This window comes from Apium graveolens, unplaced genomic scaffold, assembly GCF_009905375.1.
Source record: "Apium graveolens cultivar Ventura unplaced genomic scaffold, ASM990537v1 ctg8594, whole genome shotgun sequence".
NCBI classification, from domain to species: domain Eukaryota; kingdom Viridiplantae; phylum Streptophyta; class Magnoliopsida; order Apiales; family Apiaceae; genus Apium; species Apium graveolens.
The window spans coordinates 19,861-39,720 of NW_027421312.1; positions in this window are offsets into that span (position 1 = coordinate 19,861).

The window sequence follows — 19,860 nt, forward strand, 5'->3', positions numbered from 1 at the left end:
ATGTTGTAAATAATTTATCATGTTTTCATAGTATTTAATATATTTTAATGATACTTAAGTGAGTTATGTCTTTTTATCTTTAGTAAAATTAGGTTTCGGTTCAATAGTTTTCGGCTTAAATTATTTTAGATCTTTTCTTATTTGATGAGGATTTTGGTAAAATTAATAAAAAACTGAGTTTGGGAGTCCTATAGTGCCTTAGATTTTATTTTAGATTGTATGTTAAACTTGAATGAATTTTGGTAAAACTTATTGAATGGATGTTAAATTTGAACACATTAAAAGTATATGGCAAATTGCAAATATATTTCTTTAGGAGAGAATGTCTTCTATTTAAAATGTCTTCTTTTGTTGTTGTTCGGTTGATATCCATTTGTCAAATGCTATATATTGTATTTTCAGTATACTTTTTTAGGTTTTCTTATAGCTTGTAGTTTTTACATCATCCAAAAACAAATTTTGCAGTCAAAGATTGCAGCTACCTCTAGCGAGGAAATGCATATCCATCAAAAGTTAGTTAGCAGATAAGTATAGATGACTGTGGATGATTAATTGCTTTATCACTATGTACAGCTGTCAAAAAATCATGCATAGCTAGTAGTATATAATGTATTCGCAGAGTACATTGAAGATATATAACATTTGTAATCACACTTGTAATATAGAAGAAATTAGAGCAAAAATGGTGCACCTGAGTTTTTCTTCCACTGCTAAAAAGTTAGCGATATGGATTGCACTAATTCTGCTACTAGCTTCTCCTGGTAATCAATTTTCATCGCGAGATTTATGTAATTCACACACTTCAGTATAGGCTTTGGTTTTTATCATGCTGCTTCATAATATGTGTACACTATTGTAATGATCTTTTTGGTTTCAGTGTCTGCAATCGGAGTTAATAAGCAATTTGCAGGCTGTTCTATGAAATGCAAAGAGTTGGACATGAACTGCACCGACGAGTGCAAAGACTCAGGATATGCTGCAGGAGTTTGCCTACCACCATTCAGGGACTGTTGTTGTTTCTTCTAGTAGTTAAAATCAGGGACTGTTTGTTCAAGAATAGTTCAGATGGTGTAGAAGAAACTTGCTAAATATTTGTAAAACATTGTAGTTACAAGTTATACTGCTTTGTTCATACTATTGTATTCACTTTATATATAAAATTTTGAGAGGGTGTTCTCTATCATTGTACCAATGTACACACACAATGGATATTTATATATATAATTTTCAGAGGGTGTTCTGGTACTCATTTTCTTGTCATTTTGTGCAGTAAATTTTTTTTAACCTCTTTGGAACACTATCGAGGCGGGGAGTGGCAAAGGATGAGACGTTAAATGAAATTGCAGTTACTGAATTTAATAACAAATTTTTGAGGGGAATAGAGTTTTCTAATTTTTACGGACAACAAATGCCACTTAAAGATATTTAATGTTTATAAATAATTTGTTTGTCGTCTCATTATGGAAAGAGGTGGAGTCAAGATGAAATGGTGGCTATTAAATTTAAAATAGTTTTGTACGGATTTTTATGGAGAGAAATATAGTTTTCTAAATTCTAGATGTAATTTAAAGATATTTAGTATTTATTGAAATTCGATGACTCGATATATAATATAATATTCTAACTGTCAAGGCAAATGGGACAGTCTCTTATGCAAATGGGACAGTCCCTTTACAAATGAGACAATGAATGGGACAGTCTCAATTAACTGCAGAATATAAATAACAGTAAAAAATACAGAATGCTGAAAACTTAATAAGTAATAACACCAGAAGTTTTCACTTGGTTCGGCCCCTACACCTAGTCTATGGCCTACATCCAAGTCCTCATGCCAACTAGCATTAGAATGTATTATATCAACTTTAATAAAAGAACTTATAGTCTTTTCCTTGATTACAAATATAGCACCTGAAAGAAACCATTTCCCAAGCTACCTTGCTACTTAGCCCACTGCTATTCCTTAGCCTTCTAGCTACCTTGCTATACTTTGAAATCAAGCTTGCCACAACCCAGCATAAAGTTGATATGAATACACGCAATAGATAATAATGAAATATTACAACTCAAACTAGGCTTCTTGTTTGACTGGATATTCAAGATATATAAAACAAGAATGGTGTTTCAGATTATAAAGATAGAACATGGAATCATTAGGTGTAATCTGAAAACATGAGATGTGTCTTCTTCTTAAATAGAATATTCAAGAGAATGGAATAAGAAGAGTTTTTCGGAGAATAAAGATAGAACGTGAAATAAGCACTCTTATTGAATCTGAAAAACAAGATGTGTATTTATACACACAAATCTAACGGGTTTGATTTTCAAAACAAAGAAGAGATAAGATTGGATAATCTATTTATTTAAAAATATTTGAATAAGTCTTTGTAATACAACCCGTTAGTTGGTTGTAAAAGATAAACCTTAGAAAGGATAAGATTAGAATAGTTCAAATAGGTTTATCAAGAAAGAGTTTATTTTGGGGATAAACTTGTTTACCCAGTCAAATAGAATTACACCAAACCCTATCACTTATAACAACTAAGTCCCATAATCTGCATTCTCTACATACATCTTGAATTAGGTCATCATCGTAAATCTGCAAATCAATATTCTCCCCCTTTTATGATGATGACAAAGAGAACAATTGCTCCCCCTATCAAAAAAACTTTAAGCTCTGTTCAAGATGTTAGTAACAACAAAATAACATATGCGGATTATATCTTTATGCAACAAATATAACAATAAGTATAAAATCAAATGAAATCAGTACATAATCAAAATCAAAAAACAACTCTTTCTCCCCCTCAACATCATAAAAGGGACAAAAGAATTAATCACACAAGGAGCACATACCAAGTTCTCGACGCATCAAACAAAATCTATCTTCAACTAAAGGCTTAGTGAAGATATCTGCACGCTGTTTCTCAGTAGATATATAGATAAGCTCAATATTACCTTTGGAAACGTTATCTCGTACAAAATGGTGACGAACATCAATATGCTTGGTACGAGAATGCATGACAGGATTTTTAGAGATATTAATTGCAGAGGTATTATCACAATAAATAGGAATATTTGAATAAGAAATACCAAAATCCTGCAATGTTTGTTGCATCCACAAAATTTGAGCACACCAACTTCCAGCTGCAATGTACTATCCTTCGGCTGTAGAAAGAGCTACTAAAGTTGGTTTTTTGCTATGCCATGCAACTAAACAATCTCCTAAAAATTCACAAGCACCACTTGTGCTTTTTCCATCAACCTGTGACCCTGCATAGTCAGCATCTGAAAAACCGATTAAGTCAAAAGAAGAGGAGCTTGGATAAAATAATCCCAAGTCACTCGAACCTTTTAAATATTTAAAAATATGTTTAACGACATTCAAATGAGATTCTTTAGGTTGAGACTGAAAACGAGCACACAAGCATACACTATACATAATGTCCGGTCGTGAAGCAGTTAAATATAACAATGAACCAATCATACCTCGAAATTTAGTGACATCTACAGGTGTACCTTGTTCATCCTTAGTAAGCTTAACTGAAGATAATATTTAAGATGTCTGTGAATTCGGTATACCTGAACTATCTTAATGCCTTTTTAATGAAGGTAATATTTAAAAATATTAGTCTTTTTTTGAAAATGAATAATATACCACACAATAATATTATCAATGCGCCAACTTTATACTCAATACGCAAACATGTTGTTATAACTTATTTTTGTTATCTGTAGTTGAGTAATTATAATTGAACAAGTAAGCTCACAAGCGGATCAGATAGAGATGAGGGATGGCGGTTTGTCCGTATGTATAGTGGTCAATACCTCATATTTCATTAGTTATCTGTAATTGAGTAATTATAATTCAACAAGTAAGTTCACAAGAGTATTTCTTTCATTGCCAAGGAACTTTGGTGACATAGATTACACTTATTTTGCTAATCGTCTTGCTTGGTATAGTTCATTAACAGTTTATATGCATACGCTTGTGTGCCTTTTTTCCCTATGTTGCATGTGCACAGAAGCGCACACTGCAAGATCATAGTGTTTAATGTTTATATAGTAACAAACTTGATGTCCAAGGTTATATCCAAAATATCATGGTGCATTTTTTTATAGCCTTTGATGTACATCATTTAATGTATCTGCATCTGCGATTAGAGAGAAAGGCACAATTGGAGAATGTTTTGGAAAATGCGCAGACTTGGGGATTGATTGTGATGAGTTATGGAGAGACTCAGGGTTTCGTGGAGGAGGTTGCATTCATATACAGAAAGATTATTGCTGTGTTTATTCTTAATTAAACTATCATCCAAGAATATGTATCGAAGTCATTTCTTTGTACAAGTGTTAATGTGCTTTTCAATGGCTAATTGAATAAAATTAATGTGTGAGTGTTCTGATTTTTCGTCCGTTGTCACTCTACAGTACTCGTTATCACAATTCATAAATGAAGCATTAAGTTTTACTACTTAAAACCAATTTTCTTTTTAATAATTTGTCATTCCTCTTCCTAATGGACAAAATATTCAAGGGGATATGTTACATATGTATAGCTGTGAACGCAATCTACAATTAATACATATAATATAAGTGTGTGCGAATAACAAAAACCAACTAAAAGGATATGAATGAGAAGTTCTTGAGTTCAGTCGAATAACTGTCTACTTAAAACTATTACGGCCCTTATCGTATGTGCGAGTTGTTAGCCTCCGAGAAGACGACGATGTTACGCGAACAGCACCTTCGGTGAACTAGAACAGAGCAACTGTGTGTTGTATATCGAATGAATCAATAAACCTAAGTCTGATACGATATTATATAAGCTCGAGGAAACGTGTGCGCTACTCCACACATAATTAATTAAAATGCATTAATTAATATGTCGGATAATAAATCAAATCCGTAATTGAATCTGATTATTATTACGTTAAATCAATTATAATAATCTGTAGTCAAAAGGAATTAAAATTTTAAAAGCTCAAAACCAGTGGAAATTAAATTAGCAAAATTAGTCTGTGATTATTCGGGTCAATTTTCTGCTACATTCGTGTTCGCACATCGCACACGCGGGCAAGCTCGAACGCTTCGCAAGTCTCAGATTGTTCCTCGAAAGCCCAAGATTTGCACCCCTTGCGCGCGCACGTAGGTGTTGGAGCAATACATAAGTAACATATTTGAACACTACATAAGTGTTTTGCTACATAAAGTTATGGATGCTCCTTTTGCAAAACCAATGTGGGGCTTTCTTTTCTTCCACAAATTTATCATTACTAAGAGACTAACTTTGAATGATAATATTTCATCCATCTCTAAGTCATTTTGAGTGATTCAAAGTGTCTCAAAAAGCTCTCTCTGAGGAGAACACATTCCAAGTGTCACTCGTTATGCGCATGTAACATTTGTCCACTCAACTTATGACTCAAATTGACTTGATAATGTGAGACTACTACCCACATTTTAGCATCATTGTGTAGTTCAGTCCGTATAACACTTTAAATTTAGACTTTCAGCTTATGATGTTAAAAGAGCTTACGTGGGTTCTTACAATTATGTGGGTTCTTACAATTGCTTCGAGTTAAATATGAAAGTGATCACTCAAGTGAACGGATATATGGTTGTGAACAGTAAACTTAATGGTATCATTTGAGTTGTCATGATAAATATCAAAAACATACTCTAATATATGCTCAAGAAGTAAAGTAATCTTTATCGAATTTTATACATTTTTCTTGAATGCTACTACAACCAAATTGAAGCTCGTGATTTCTAGCATTTTAGATAATAAATTTGAAATTTTATAATTTCATTAACTAATAATTTTAAACTTTGTAATTATTTAATTTATATTAAATAAATTTCTTATAATCTAGATATAATATATAAAATACTAAAATTTATAATTTTTCATTTGGTTGCGCTAGCATTCAAGAAAAATGTGTAAAACTCAACAAACAGTTAATTTTACTTGCCGAGCACATATTATTAACGTTATGTGTCAATATATATAATTAAGGAGTTAGACACATGTCGCTATATTAAAAAGCCGCGTGTTTTAGCAATGCCACGAACATTAATTCTATGTCGCCACGTTTCTTGTTCTTTTGTTTTTTCTTTTTCCCCAATTTGTTGTTAATTTCTATAAATCTTTTTCTTCTAGCTCATTTCCAAATATCTTAAGTTTGTACCATTATTATTTCTCCGATCTATTTCTCTATCCAAAACTCTCCTCGCACATTTTTTTTACAAAATTAGATTTTGATTCACATATAACTTTAACTCTTCAACCACTTATCAATTTTATCGTCCCCGGAAATATCATATCGTGCTATGTTGTTTACTATTTCTTTCTAAATTCTTATTTTTTCTTTCGTCTTCGCCTTAATATTCTAATCGTATCAAGATGTGGATATTTTTTCAAGTCAAATCGGTAAGTTATTGCATACAGTGGTTTTTAGAATATAAATTCTACAATTTTATTTAAATAGATGGATTCTTACTATTTTCAAGCCAACGAGACAGAATCGAAATCAATTTTTATGCTTGTCTTTTTCAAAACTTAAAATTTTCCCTTAAAATTATATTTACAGAGTGAAGGGAAATCTAATCCTGATCAAAATCATGTATATATATATATATTAAAAAAATTATGTTTGTTATTTATTTTAACTTCGAGTTTCAGTTTGGTTTAAAGTTTGAACAAAATTTTACTATTTTTTTTTGCAAATTTCACAAAAGATAGGATCGAACTGAAATTTCATGGTTCATAACAGTTTTTAATTTACACTTCGTAGTAATAGATATATCAAGTACAATCGATCGAGAAACATTAGTCGACAATTCTATTGTGGCACAAAATTTTAAATGTATTTCTATAGAATTTCCTTCCTGAAATGTTGGTATCGAGTATTTTTAAGCTCTTCAACTTGATTAGAGATTTATATTTTTTGAAAATATTGATTTTCATTTTCTAATATACCTCTATTTATGAATTTGTTGCAGCAAACAATGAAGAAATTACTCCAAAAAAGATCGAGTTGCACCTTCAATGACTTGCTTTTGTAGGTAATTTATTTTATATTTATAAAATTTAGATAATACTTGTGGACAATTTTTTAAAAGTCGATCATACTCAATCACGTCAATGTATCATGACTCATGAGTAAGTAGCTTTTAATTTGAAAAGAGTACTATGAAATTTTATCAAATATGTTGTAAATAATTTAGCATGTTTTCATAGTATTTAATATATTTTAATGATACTTAACTGAGTTATGTCTTTTTATCTTTAGTAAAATTAGGTTTCGGTTCAATAGTTTTCGTCTTAAATTATTTTAGATCTTTTCTTATTTGATGAGGATTTTGGTAAAATTAATAAAAAAAAACTGAGTTTGGGAATCCTATAGTGCCTTAGATTTTATTTTCATCTGTGTTGGACTTGGATTGTATGTTAAACTTGAATGAATTTTGGTAAAACTTATTGAATGGATGTTAAATTTGAACACATTAAAAGTATATGGCAAATTGCAAATATATTTCTTTAGGAGAAAATGTCTTCTATTTAAAATGTCTTCTTTTGTTTTTGTTCGGTTGATATCCATTTGTCAAATGCTATATATCGTATTTTCTGTTGGAGTTATAATCTTAAACTTATTTGTTTTTATTATGAGTGATTTGGTAGAATAAGCAGTCGCAAGAATACAGGGATCATGGAGTCTGTTTAAGGAAAGTCATGGCATGTAGTCCCTGATTTTATGGTAGCCAGTTGTTTAGCTTTCTATATGTAATAGTGCTGCAGAATAAAAAATTATTGCATGGTCTTTTGACAAGCACAAACTTTGTTTCTATGTTCTTACTTCTAAACAGCTTATACATGTATCTATAATTGTTTGATCGTTTACAACACTTGGTATCAGAGCATTAAGGTTCAAAGTGATAGTTCGTGTTTATGTCAAAAGCAACGATGGACGCAAACAAGATGAAGGGAGGATCTATGGGTTTGAGTTATCCGATGTTAACCAAAAGCAACTATACTGCTTGGGCGTTAAAGATGAGGGTGTTTATGCAAGCACACGGAGTCTGGGAGGCAATAGAACCAACTGATCCAAAGGCTACGATAGACGAGAGGACTGATAAGATTGCCCTGGCCATGATTTACCAGGGAATACCAGAAGAGAGTTTGCTTTCGATTGCAGACAAAAAGAAGGCTAAAGACGCCTGGGAAGCTATCAAAACTCTGTGCCAAGGAGCCGACAGAGTCAAAAAAGCAAGGATCCGGACTTTGAAAACGGAGTTTGAATCATTGCAGATGAAGGACAATGATCAGCTTGATGATTTCTGCATGAGACTCAATGGACTGGTAACAAACATCAGGGCACTCGGAGAAGAAATAAATGAATCCTATATGGTGAAAAAGTTACTAAGAGCTGTACCAACGAAATTCCTGCAAATAGCCTCAACGCTGGAGCAATTTGGGAATATGGAGACAATGACGGTTGAAGAGATTGTGGGATCTCTTAAGGCACATGAAGAAAGATTGAAAGGCCATACTGAAGGTGCTAGCAGTCAGTTACTGCTCACAGATGATGAATGGGCTAAGAAAGAGAAGGATGAGTGTAAACTACTATTGACCAGAGAAGAGTGGCTAAAGCGAACTGGAAAAACTGGAGCAGAGTCCACTGGTTACATGAAAGGGCGAGGTGCAAGGGATAAAAGCAAAATAAAATGTTACAATTATAACAATTATGGACACTACGCAGCGGAGTGCAGAAAACCCCGTCGTACTAGAGAAGTGACACAGGAGGTCCAATTGTCCAGGATGGATGATGATGAACCAGCGCTATTATTAGCAAAGCATGCCGATTTAATGTTGCTGAATGAACAGGGGATGCGACCAAAACTCATAATAAATGACAAAGAAAAATGAGTGGAGTCTAATGTATGGTATTTGGACAACGGCGCTAGCAATCATATGACGGGTGCAAAGTCAAAATTCAAGACTTTAGACGAGGGAGTAAATGGTCAAGTCAAGTTCGGGGATGGATCAACAGTCAACATAGAAGGAAAAGGGTCAATAATCTTTAAATGTAAAAATGGTGAGGAACGGACACTCCATGATGTTTATTATATACCCAGTTTGTGCAGCAATATAATCAGCCTAGGTCAACTGTCAGAGGAAGAAAATAAAGTCGTGCTAAATGGAGACTATCTGTGGGTTTATGAGAAGAAAGGAGATTTATTGATGAAGGTAAAAAGATCTTCCAACAGGTTGTATAAGTTAATCATTGAGAATATTGAGCCAGAGTGCTTATTTTATAGATCTGAAGAAGTAGCGTACCTGTGGCACACACGCTTGGGGCACATCAATTTCAAATCCATTGCTTTGATGTATAAGGATAGAATGGTGTATGGGCTGCCAAACATTATTCAACCAAAAGATGTTTGTACGGGATGTTTGGTGTCGAAACAAACAAGAAAGTCATTTCCATCGAAATCAAGCTACAGGGCCAGCAAAGTCCTAGAGTCAGTCCATGGTGATTTGTGCGGTCCTATTGAACCTGCAACTGCTGGAGGTAACAAATATTTCTTCCTTCTTGTTGATGATTTCAGTCGTGTCATGTGGATATACTTACTCAAAAGTAAAGATGAGGCTTTTAGTGCTTTTAAAAAATTTCGAGCGAAAGTTGAGGATGGAAATGGAAAAAAAGTGAAGGTTTTTAGATCAGATCGAGGAGGAGAGTTTTCCTCAAGGGAATTCACTTCGTATTGTGAAGAGATTGGGATTGAGCGGCACTATACGGCTCTATACACGCCCCAACAAAATGGTGTTGTGGAGCGCAGAAATCGAACAGTGGTTGAAATGGCACGTAGCTACTTGAAAGAAACAAAGTTACCATCAGAATTATGGGGGGAGGCAGTTCGGCACTCAGTTTACATACTTAACAGGTTACCCACTCGAGCTCTGTCTGGACAAACACCTTATGAGGCTTGGACAGGTTCAAAGCCAAATATTAGTCATGTCCGTGTTTTTGGATGTTTGGCGCATATGAAAGTCCCACATGTGCACATAAAAAAATTGGATGATCGAAGTATGCAAGTAATTAATCTTGGAAAGGAACCAGATACTAAGGCTTATCGCTTGTTTGATCCTATAAACAAACGAGTATATGTAAGTAGGGATGTTCTGTTCGATGAGTTAAAACACTGGCCTTAGAATCGACAAAAAGAGGAAGAAAGTTATGCTGGGTCTTTCTTAGTTCCTGAAATGCATACAGATATCGAGCAGTCTCAGCAAGAAGGTGCAGAAAATGATGACATCTCGGAAGCTCGTGAAATAACACCTCCTCACTCACCATCGAGCTACCAAAATTCTGATAACTATGATGATAGCAGCGAGCCAAAGCGGTACAGAACGCTTAATGATATTTACAATAATTCAGAGGTAGTAGAAGTGGAGGCCGAGTTACTTTTAGTGGGCAACTATGGGCAAGCAGTTAAAAAAAAGGGAATGGAAACAAGCAATGGACAAGGAGATTGAATCCATCAAAAAAATGGAACTTGGGTACTAACGGAACTTCCATACGGGCACAAGACCATAGGCCTAAAGTGGATATTCAAACTGAAGAAAGATGCAGACGGAAAAATAGTGAAACATAAAGCGCAACTCGTAGCAAAAGGCTACGCTCAAGAATATGGTGTGGATTTCGATGAAATTTTTGCCCCTGTGACTCGATTGGAGACTGTTCGTTTGTTACTAGCTTTATCTGCAAAAAATCAGTGGCAAGTGCATCATATTGATGTGAAAACTGCGTTTCTGAATGGTGAAATTAACGAAGAGGTTTATGTGGCTCAACCAGAAGGATATGAAAATGAGGGAAAAGAACATCTTGTATATAAGCTTCTGAAGGCCTTGTACGGATTGCGCCAGGCCCCTCGAGCCTGGTATGGGAAACTCAACAGCTGTTTGTTGGGACTTGGGTTCAAGCGTTGCCCGTATGAACATGTTGTATATACTAAGCAAGTAAGAGGTGAAAAGTTGATAATCGCAGTTTATGTAGATATTCTGTTGGTCACAGGTTCTAATGTGGGCATCATTGAGGAGTTCAAGAAGCAAATGAACTCAAAATTTGAAATGAGTAATTTGGGAAAGCTAACGTACTATCTGGGAATTGAAGTTCAGCAAAAGGAGGGTTATATTAAGATAAAGCAGTCGAGTAACGTAAAGAAAATTCTGGAGAATGCAGGAATGATAGGATGCAATCCCACCAAGTACCCGATGGACCCAAAAGAACAGTTAACCAAAGATGAGGGAGGTAAAACAGTAGACACGACTCAGTATAAAATTATGGTGGGTGGACTTCGTTACCTTGTTCATACAAGGCCTGACATTTCGTATGTTGTTGGCATCATAAGTCGTTACATGGAACGACCAACTGTTCTTCATCAAAATGCTGTAAAGAGGATACTTCGATATATAAAAGGCACGCTTGACTACGGACTGATCTATTCGAAACAGGGAGGTAATAACATTCTAACTTTGGCAGGTAATATTGATGACAGGAGGAGTATGAGTATTGGGGGTATGGTGTTTTATTTAAATGAAAACATGATCACATGGATGTCTCAAAAGCAGAAATGTGTAGCTTTGTCCTCCTGTGAGGCCGAATTCATGGCTGCCACAGCGGCCCTTGTCAAGGTATGTGGCTTCGAAATGTTTTAAGTCAGGTCATGAATGAATGCATAGGGCCAATTGTTCTATACATAGACAACAAGTCAGCTATAGATCTTGCCAAAAATCCTGTTTTCTATGGGCGCAGCAAGCATATTAGTATTCGTTATCATTTCATTCGGGAGTGTGTGGAGCATGGGGAAATAGTCATAAAGCACATAGCTAGTGAACATCAACGAGCTGACATTTTGACAAAGGCACTGTCCACCATCAAGTTTGAGAGAATGAGGGAACTTCTGGGAGTAAATGAACTTGTCTGAGAGTTTAAGATTAAGGGGGAGAGTGTTGGAGTTATAATCTTAAACTTATTTGTTTTTATTATGCAATTTTAGTCGTTAGTAAAATTAGGTTTCGGTTCAATAGTTTTTGTCTTAAATTATTTTAGATCTTTTCTTATTTGATGATGATTTTGGTAAAATTAATAAAAAAAAACTGAGTTTGGGAGTCCTATAGTGCCTTAGATTTTATTTTCATCTGTGTTGGACTTGGATTGTATGTTAAACTTGAATGAATTTTGGTAAAACTTATTGAATGGATGTTAAATTTGAACACATTAAAAGTATATGGCAAATTGCAAATATATTTCTTTAGGAGAAAATATCTTCTATTTAAAATGTCTTCTTTTGTTTTTGTTCGGTTGATATCCATTTGTCAAATGCTATATATCGTATTTTCTGTTGGAGTTATAATCTTAAACTTATTTGTTTTTATTATGAGTGATTTGGTAGAATAAGCAGTAGCAAGAATACAGGGATCATGGAGTCTGTTTAAGGAAAGTCATGGCATGTAGTCCTTGATTTTGTGGTAGCCAGTTGTTTAGCTTTCTATATGTAAAAAATTAGTGCTGCAGAATAAAAAATTATTGCATGGTCTTTTGACAAGCACAAACTTTGTTTCTATGTTCTTACTTCTAAACAGCTTATACATGTATCTATAACTGTTTGATCGTTTATAACATTTTCAGTATACTTTTTTAGGTTTTCTTATAGCTTGTAGTTTTTACATCATCCAAAAACAAATGTTGCAGTCAAAGATTGCAGCTACCTCTAGCGAGGAAATGCATATCCATCAAAAGTTAGTTGGCAGATAAGTATAGATGACTGTGGATGATTAATTGCTTTATCACTATGTACAGCTGTCAAAAAATCATGCATAGCTAGTAGTATATAATGTATTCGCAGAGTACATTGAAGATATATAACATTTGTAATCAAACTTGTAATATAGAAGAAATTAGAGCAAAAATGGTGCACCTGAGTTTTTCTTCCACTGCTAAAAAGTTAGCGATATGGATTGCACTAATTTTGCTCCTAGCTTCTCCTGGTAATCAATTTTCATCGCGAGATTTATGTAATTCACACACTTCAGTATAGGCTTTGGTTTTTATCATGCTGCTTCATAATATGTGTACACTATTGTAATGATCTTTTTGGTTTCAGTGTCTGCAATCGGAGTTAATAAGCAATCTGCGGGCTGTTCTATCAAATGCAAAGGGTTGGACATGAACTGCAACGACGAGTGCAAAGACTCAGGATATGCTGCAGGAGTTTGCCTACCACCATTCAGGGACTGTTGTTGTTTGTTGAAGAATAGTTATCAGATGGTGTAGAAGAAACTTGCTAAATATTTGTAAAACGGTGTAGTTACAAGTTTACTGCTTTGTTCATACTATTGTATTCACTTTATATATAAAATTTTCAGAGGGTGTTCTCTATCATTGTACCAATGTACACACACAATGGATATTTATATATAAAATTTTCAGAGGGTGTTCTGATACTCATTTTCTTGTCATTTTGTGCAGTAATTTTTTTTTAACCTCTTTGGAACACTATCGAGGCGGGGAGTGGCAAAGGATGAGACGTTAAATGAAATTGCAGCTACTGAATTTAATAATGGATTTTTGAGGGGAACAGAGTTTTCTATTTTTTTACCGACAACAAATGCCACTTAAAGATATTTAATGTTTATAAATAATTTGTTTGTCGTCTCATGATGGAAAGAGGTGGAGTCAAGATGAAATGGTGGCTATTAAATTTAAAATAGTTTTGTACTGATTTTTAAGGAGAGAAACATAGTTTTCTAAATTCTCACCAACTATAGATGTAATTTAAAGATATTTAGTATTTATGAACAAATTGTTTGTCGTCTCGTGATCTGTGATTATCAGTGCTGCACTTGAAGTACTTGAAATTTTTGTAACCTCAGAGTACATGCATAATGATCAGCGTAATATGTCTATGACTGATAACTGTGTACATGATTTGTTCAAGAATAGTTGTCAGAGAATTAACATAAGTATGCAAAATAAAAAGAAGTTCAATCATAATAGCAAATTGTAGTTCAGCTCTGCATCAAGTATTGTTAAGTGATTATAGATGAATAGCTTCGATATTTACTATTTCTAATTTCATGCTTTCGAACACAAATAATCAGATATATACAATTTATTTAGTTAACTATAACACTAGTGATAGCCTATAATATCACAGGCCCGTCGGTAAGAGCCCAAGACCCAATAAGAAGGGCTCAGGGACCATTCAGCAATAACTCTGGCAGACCCCAGGACACGTGGCAGTATCACCACCGTCCAGGTAGCCCGGACCCAGAACGTTCCTACGGTCCGGATTCAGTAGAACACCAGCTCATCATGAACGTCCACACGTTCTACAGTCCAAAAATCACACCTACAGTCCAGATCAAAAGGTACAGACCCCTAAACCCTAATGGAAAGCCTATAAAAGGCTGAACAAAAGGGGTATAAAAGGGGTATAAGGGGTTACTTCATCTCTCATATACACACACACCACAATATACTCGTATAATTCCCGTTTTACCCCTTTCAAAACCCTTTCTAATTTTCACGCCGGAGGTGCCGCGGTGACGCCACCCCCTCCGGTTCTATTTTGTAGGTTCCCACCCTATAGCTACACCGCACGCCGCCGTCATTTCTGTCCAACCGGAGTTCGGGTCCGGGTTCAACAAGGAAGGGATCCCCGGGTGATTCGGGATTATCAACTAGTTTATATCTCAGTTGTGTATAATTTTATTTCTTTCGGTCGAGCTAAAACATGTGAAACTATTAACTATTCATGTTTGTGACCGGATAGAAACCTCATATTAGCTTCTTTTGTATTAAACATAAATGAGTGAGAAACATCCTGATAGTAATTAAACTCATGAAACCCCAAAATATACTATTTACTTATCATTGCTCACAGAAAGATAAAGTTTTTACGAAGATAATATTTAAGATGTCGGTGAATTCGGTATACCTGAACTATCTTAATGCCTTTTTAATGAAGGAAATATTTAAAAATATTAGTCTTTTTTTGAAAATGAATAATATACCACACAATAATATTATCAATGCGCCACCTTTATACTCAATACGCAAACATGTTGTTATAACTTATTTCGATTATCTGTAGTTGAGTAATTATAATTGAACAAGTAAGCTCACAAGCGGATCAGATAGAGATGAGGGATGGTGGTTTGTCCGTATGTATAGTGGTCAATACCTCATATTTCATTAGTTATCTGTAATTGAGTAATTATAATTCAACAAGTAAGTTCACAAGAGTATTTCTTTCATGGCCAAGGAACTTTTGTGACATGGATTACACTTATTTTGCTAATCGTCTTGCTTGGTATAGTTCATCACTGAGTTTACATGCATACGCTTGTGTGCCTTTTTTTCCGTATGTTGCATGTGCACAGAAGCGCAGACTTGGGGATTAGAGAGAAAGGAACAATTGGAGAATGTTTTGGAAAATGCGCAGACTTGGGGATTGATTGTGATGAGTTATGGAGAGACTCGGGGTTTCGTGGAGGAGGTTGCATTCCTATACAGAAAGATTGTTGCTGTGTTTATTCTTAATTAAACTATCATCCAAGAATATGTATGAAAGTCATTTCTCTGTACAAGTGTTAATGTGCTTTCAATGGCTAATTGAATAAAATTAATGTGTGGATGTTCTGATTTTTCGTCCGTAGTCACTCTGCAGTACTCGTTATGACAATTCACAAATGAAGCATTAAGTTTTACTACTAAAAACCAATTTTCTTTTTAATAATTTGTCATTCCTCTTCCTAATGGACAAAATATTCAAAGGGGATATGTATAGCTGTGAACACAATATACTATTAATACATGTAATATAAGTGTGTGCGAATAACAGAAACCAACTAAAAGGATATGAATGAGAAGTTCTCGAGTTCAGTCGGATAACTGCCTCCTTGAAACTATTACGGCCCTTATTGTATGTGCGAGTCGTTAGCCTCCCAGGATAAAACGAGAAGACGATGATGTTACGCGAACAGCACCTTCGGTGAACTAGAACAGAGCAACTGTGTGTTGTATATCGAATGAATCAATAACCCTAAGTCTGATACGATATTATATAAGCTCGAGGAAACGTGTGCGCTACTCCACGCGTAATTAATTAAAATGCATTAATTAATCAGTCGGTTAATAAATCAAATCCGTAATTGAATCTGATTATTATTACGTCAAATCAATTATAATAATCCGTAGTCAAAAGGAAATTAAAATTTTAAAAGCCCAAAACTAGTGGAAATTAAATTAGCAAAATTGTGCCCGCAAGGGTTGGGTCAGTTGGTTAAAAAGAGGATAACTATCCTCTTGATCACAGGTTCGAATCCCACGGGAGGAGAATTTTATGATTATACCTCATGAGTCAGAGCATGTCGCTTAAATACGGTTTACCTTGGTTTACGTGGTTTGCAGGCTATTGCGTGAGCCCGTAGGGTTTACCCAGTGCGCACCCGAAGGGTAGCGGCTGCGGGTTACCTACGATAAAAAAAATAGTAAAATTAGTTTGTGATTATTTGGGTCAATTTTCTGCTACATTCGTGTCCGCACATCGCACACGCGGGAAAGCTCGAACACTTCGCAAGCCTCGGATTGTTCCTCGAAAGCCCAAGATTTGCACCCCTTGCGCGCGCACACAGGTGTTAGGGCAATACATAATTAACACATTTGAACACTACTTAAGTGTTTTGCTATATAAAGTTATGGATGCTCCTTTTGCAAAACCAATGTGAGGCTTTCTTTTCTTCCACAAATTTATCATTATTAAGAGACTAACTTTGAATGATCATATTTCATCCATCTCTAAGTTATTTTGAGTGATTCAAAGTGTCTCAGAAAGCTCTCTCTGAGGAGAACGCATTCCAAGTGTCACTCGTTGTGCGCATGCAACATTTATCCACTCAACTTATGACTCAAATTGACTTGATAATGTGGGATTACTACCCACATTTTCCAACAATAGCATCATTGTGTAGTTCAGTCCGTATAACACTTTAAATTTAGACTTTCAGCTTAAGATGTTAACAGAGCTTATGTGGGTTCTTACAATTATGTGGGTTCTTACAATTGCTTCGAGTTAAATATGAAAGTGGTCACTCAAGTGAACGGATATATGGTTGTGAACAGTAATCTTAATGGTATCATTTGAGTAGTCATAATAAATATCAAAAACATACTCTAATATTTGCTCGAGAAGTAAAGTAATCTTTTAACGAGTTTTATACATTTTTTCTTGAATGCTACTATAACAAAATTGAAGTTCGTGATTTCTAGTATTTTAAATAATAAATTTGGAATTTTATAATTTTAATAACTAATAATTTTAAACTTTGTAATTATTTAATTTTATATTTAATGAATTTCTTATAATCTAGATATAATATATAAAATACAAAAATTTATAATTTTTCATTTGGTTGCGCTAGCATTCAAGAAAAATGTGTACAACTCAACAAACAGTTAATTTTACTTGCCGAGCACATATTATTAACTTTTACGTGTCAATATATATAATTAAGGAGTTGGACACCTGTCGCTATATTAAAAAGCCGCGTGTTTTAGCAATGCCACGAACATTAATTCTCTGCCGCCACGTTTCTTGTTTTTTTTTCTTTTTCCCCAATTTGCTGTTAATTTCTATAAATCTTTTTCTTCTAGCTCATTTCCAAATATCTTAAGTTTGTACCATTATTATTTCCCCGATCTATTTCTCTATCCAAAACTCTCCTCTCACATTTTTTAACAAAGTTAGATTTTGATGATTCACATATAACTTCAACTCTTCAACCACTTATCAATTTTATCGTCCCCAGAAATATCATATCGTGCTATGTTGTTTGCTATTTCTTCCTAAATTCTTGTATTTTCTTTCGTCTTCGCCTTATTATTCTAATCGTTTCAAGATGTGGATATTTTTTCAAGTCAAATCGGTAAGTTATTGCATACAATGATTTTTAGAATATAAATTCTACAATTTTATTTAAATAGATGGATTCTTACTATTTTTCAAGCCAACGAGATAGAATCGAAACCAATTTTTATGCTTATTTTTTTCAAAACTTAAAATTTTCCCTTAAAATTATATTTACAGAGTGAAGGGAAATCTAATCCCGATCCAAATCATGTATGTATATATTAAAAAATTATGTTTGTTATTTATTTTAACTTCGAGTTTCGGTTTGATTTAAAGTTTGAACAAAATTTTACTATTTTTTTTGCAAATTTGACAAAAGATAGGATCGAATTGAAATTTCATGGTTCATAACAGTTTTTAATTTACACTTCGTAGTAATAGATAGATCAAGTACAATGGATCTAGAAACATTAGTCGACAATTCTACTATGGCACAAAATTTTAAATATATTTCATAAGAATTTCATTCCCGAAATGTTGGCATCCAGTATTTTTAAGCTCTTCAACTTGATTAGAGATTTATATTTTTTGAAAATATTGATGTTCATTTTCTAATATACCTCTATTTATGAATTTGTTGCAGCAAACAATGAAGAAATTGCTCCAAAAAAGATCAAGTTGCACCTTCAATGACTTGCTTTTGTAGGTAATTTATTTTATATTTATAAAATTTACATAATACTTGTGGACAATTTTTTAAAAGTCGATCATACTCAATCACGTCAATGCATCATGACTCATGAGTAAGTAGATTTTAATGGAGTTTTTGAAAAGAGTATTATGAAATTTTATCAAATATGTTGTAAATAATTTATCATGTTTTCATAGTATTTAATATATTTTAATGATACTTAAGTGAGTTATGTCTTTTTATCTTTAGTAAAATTAGGTTTCGGTTCAATAGTTTTCGGCTTAAATTATTTTAGATCTTTTCTTATTTGATGAGGATTTTGGTAAAATTAATAAAAAACTGAGTTTGGGAGTCCTATAGTGCCTTAGATTTTATTTTAGATTGTATGTTAAACTTGAATGAATTTTGGTAAAACTTATTGAATGGATGTTAAATTTGAACACATTAAAAGTATATGGCAAATTGCAAATATATTTCTTTAGGAGAGTGTCTTCTATTTAAAATGTCTTCTTTTGTTGTTGTTCGGTTGATATCCATTTGTCAAATGCTATATATTGTATTTTCAGTATACTTTTTTAGGTTTTCTTATAGCTTGTAGTTTTTACATCATCCAAAAACAAATTTTGCAGTCAAAGATTGCAGCTACCTCTAGCGAGGAAATGCATATCCATCAAAAGTTAGTTAGCAGATAAGTATAGATGACTGTGGATGATTAATTGCTTTATCACTATGTACAGCTGTCAAAAAATCATGCATAGCTAGTAGTATATAATGTATTCGCAGAGTACATTGAAGATATATAACATTTGTAATCACACTTGTAATATAGAAGAAATTAGAGCAAAAATGGTGCACCTGAGTTTTTCTTCCACTGCTAAAAAGTTAGCGATATGGATTGCACTAATTCTGCTACTAGCTTCTCCTGGTAATCAATTTTCATCGCGAGATTTATGTAATTCACACACTTCAGTATAGGCTTTGGTTTTTATCATGCTGCTTCATAATATGTGTACACTATTGTAATGATCTTTTTGGTTTCAGTGTCTGCAATCGGAGTTAATAAGCAATTTGCAGGCTGTTCTATGAAATGCAAAGAGTTGGACATGAACTGCACCGACGAGTGCAAAGACTCAGGATATGCTGCAGGAGTTTGCCTACCACCATTCAGGGACTGTTGTTGTTTCTTCTAGTAGTTAAAATCAGGGACTGTTTGTTCAAGAATAGTTCAGATGGTGTAGAAGAAACTTGCTAAA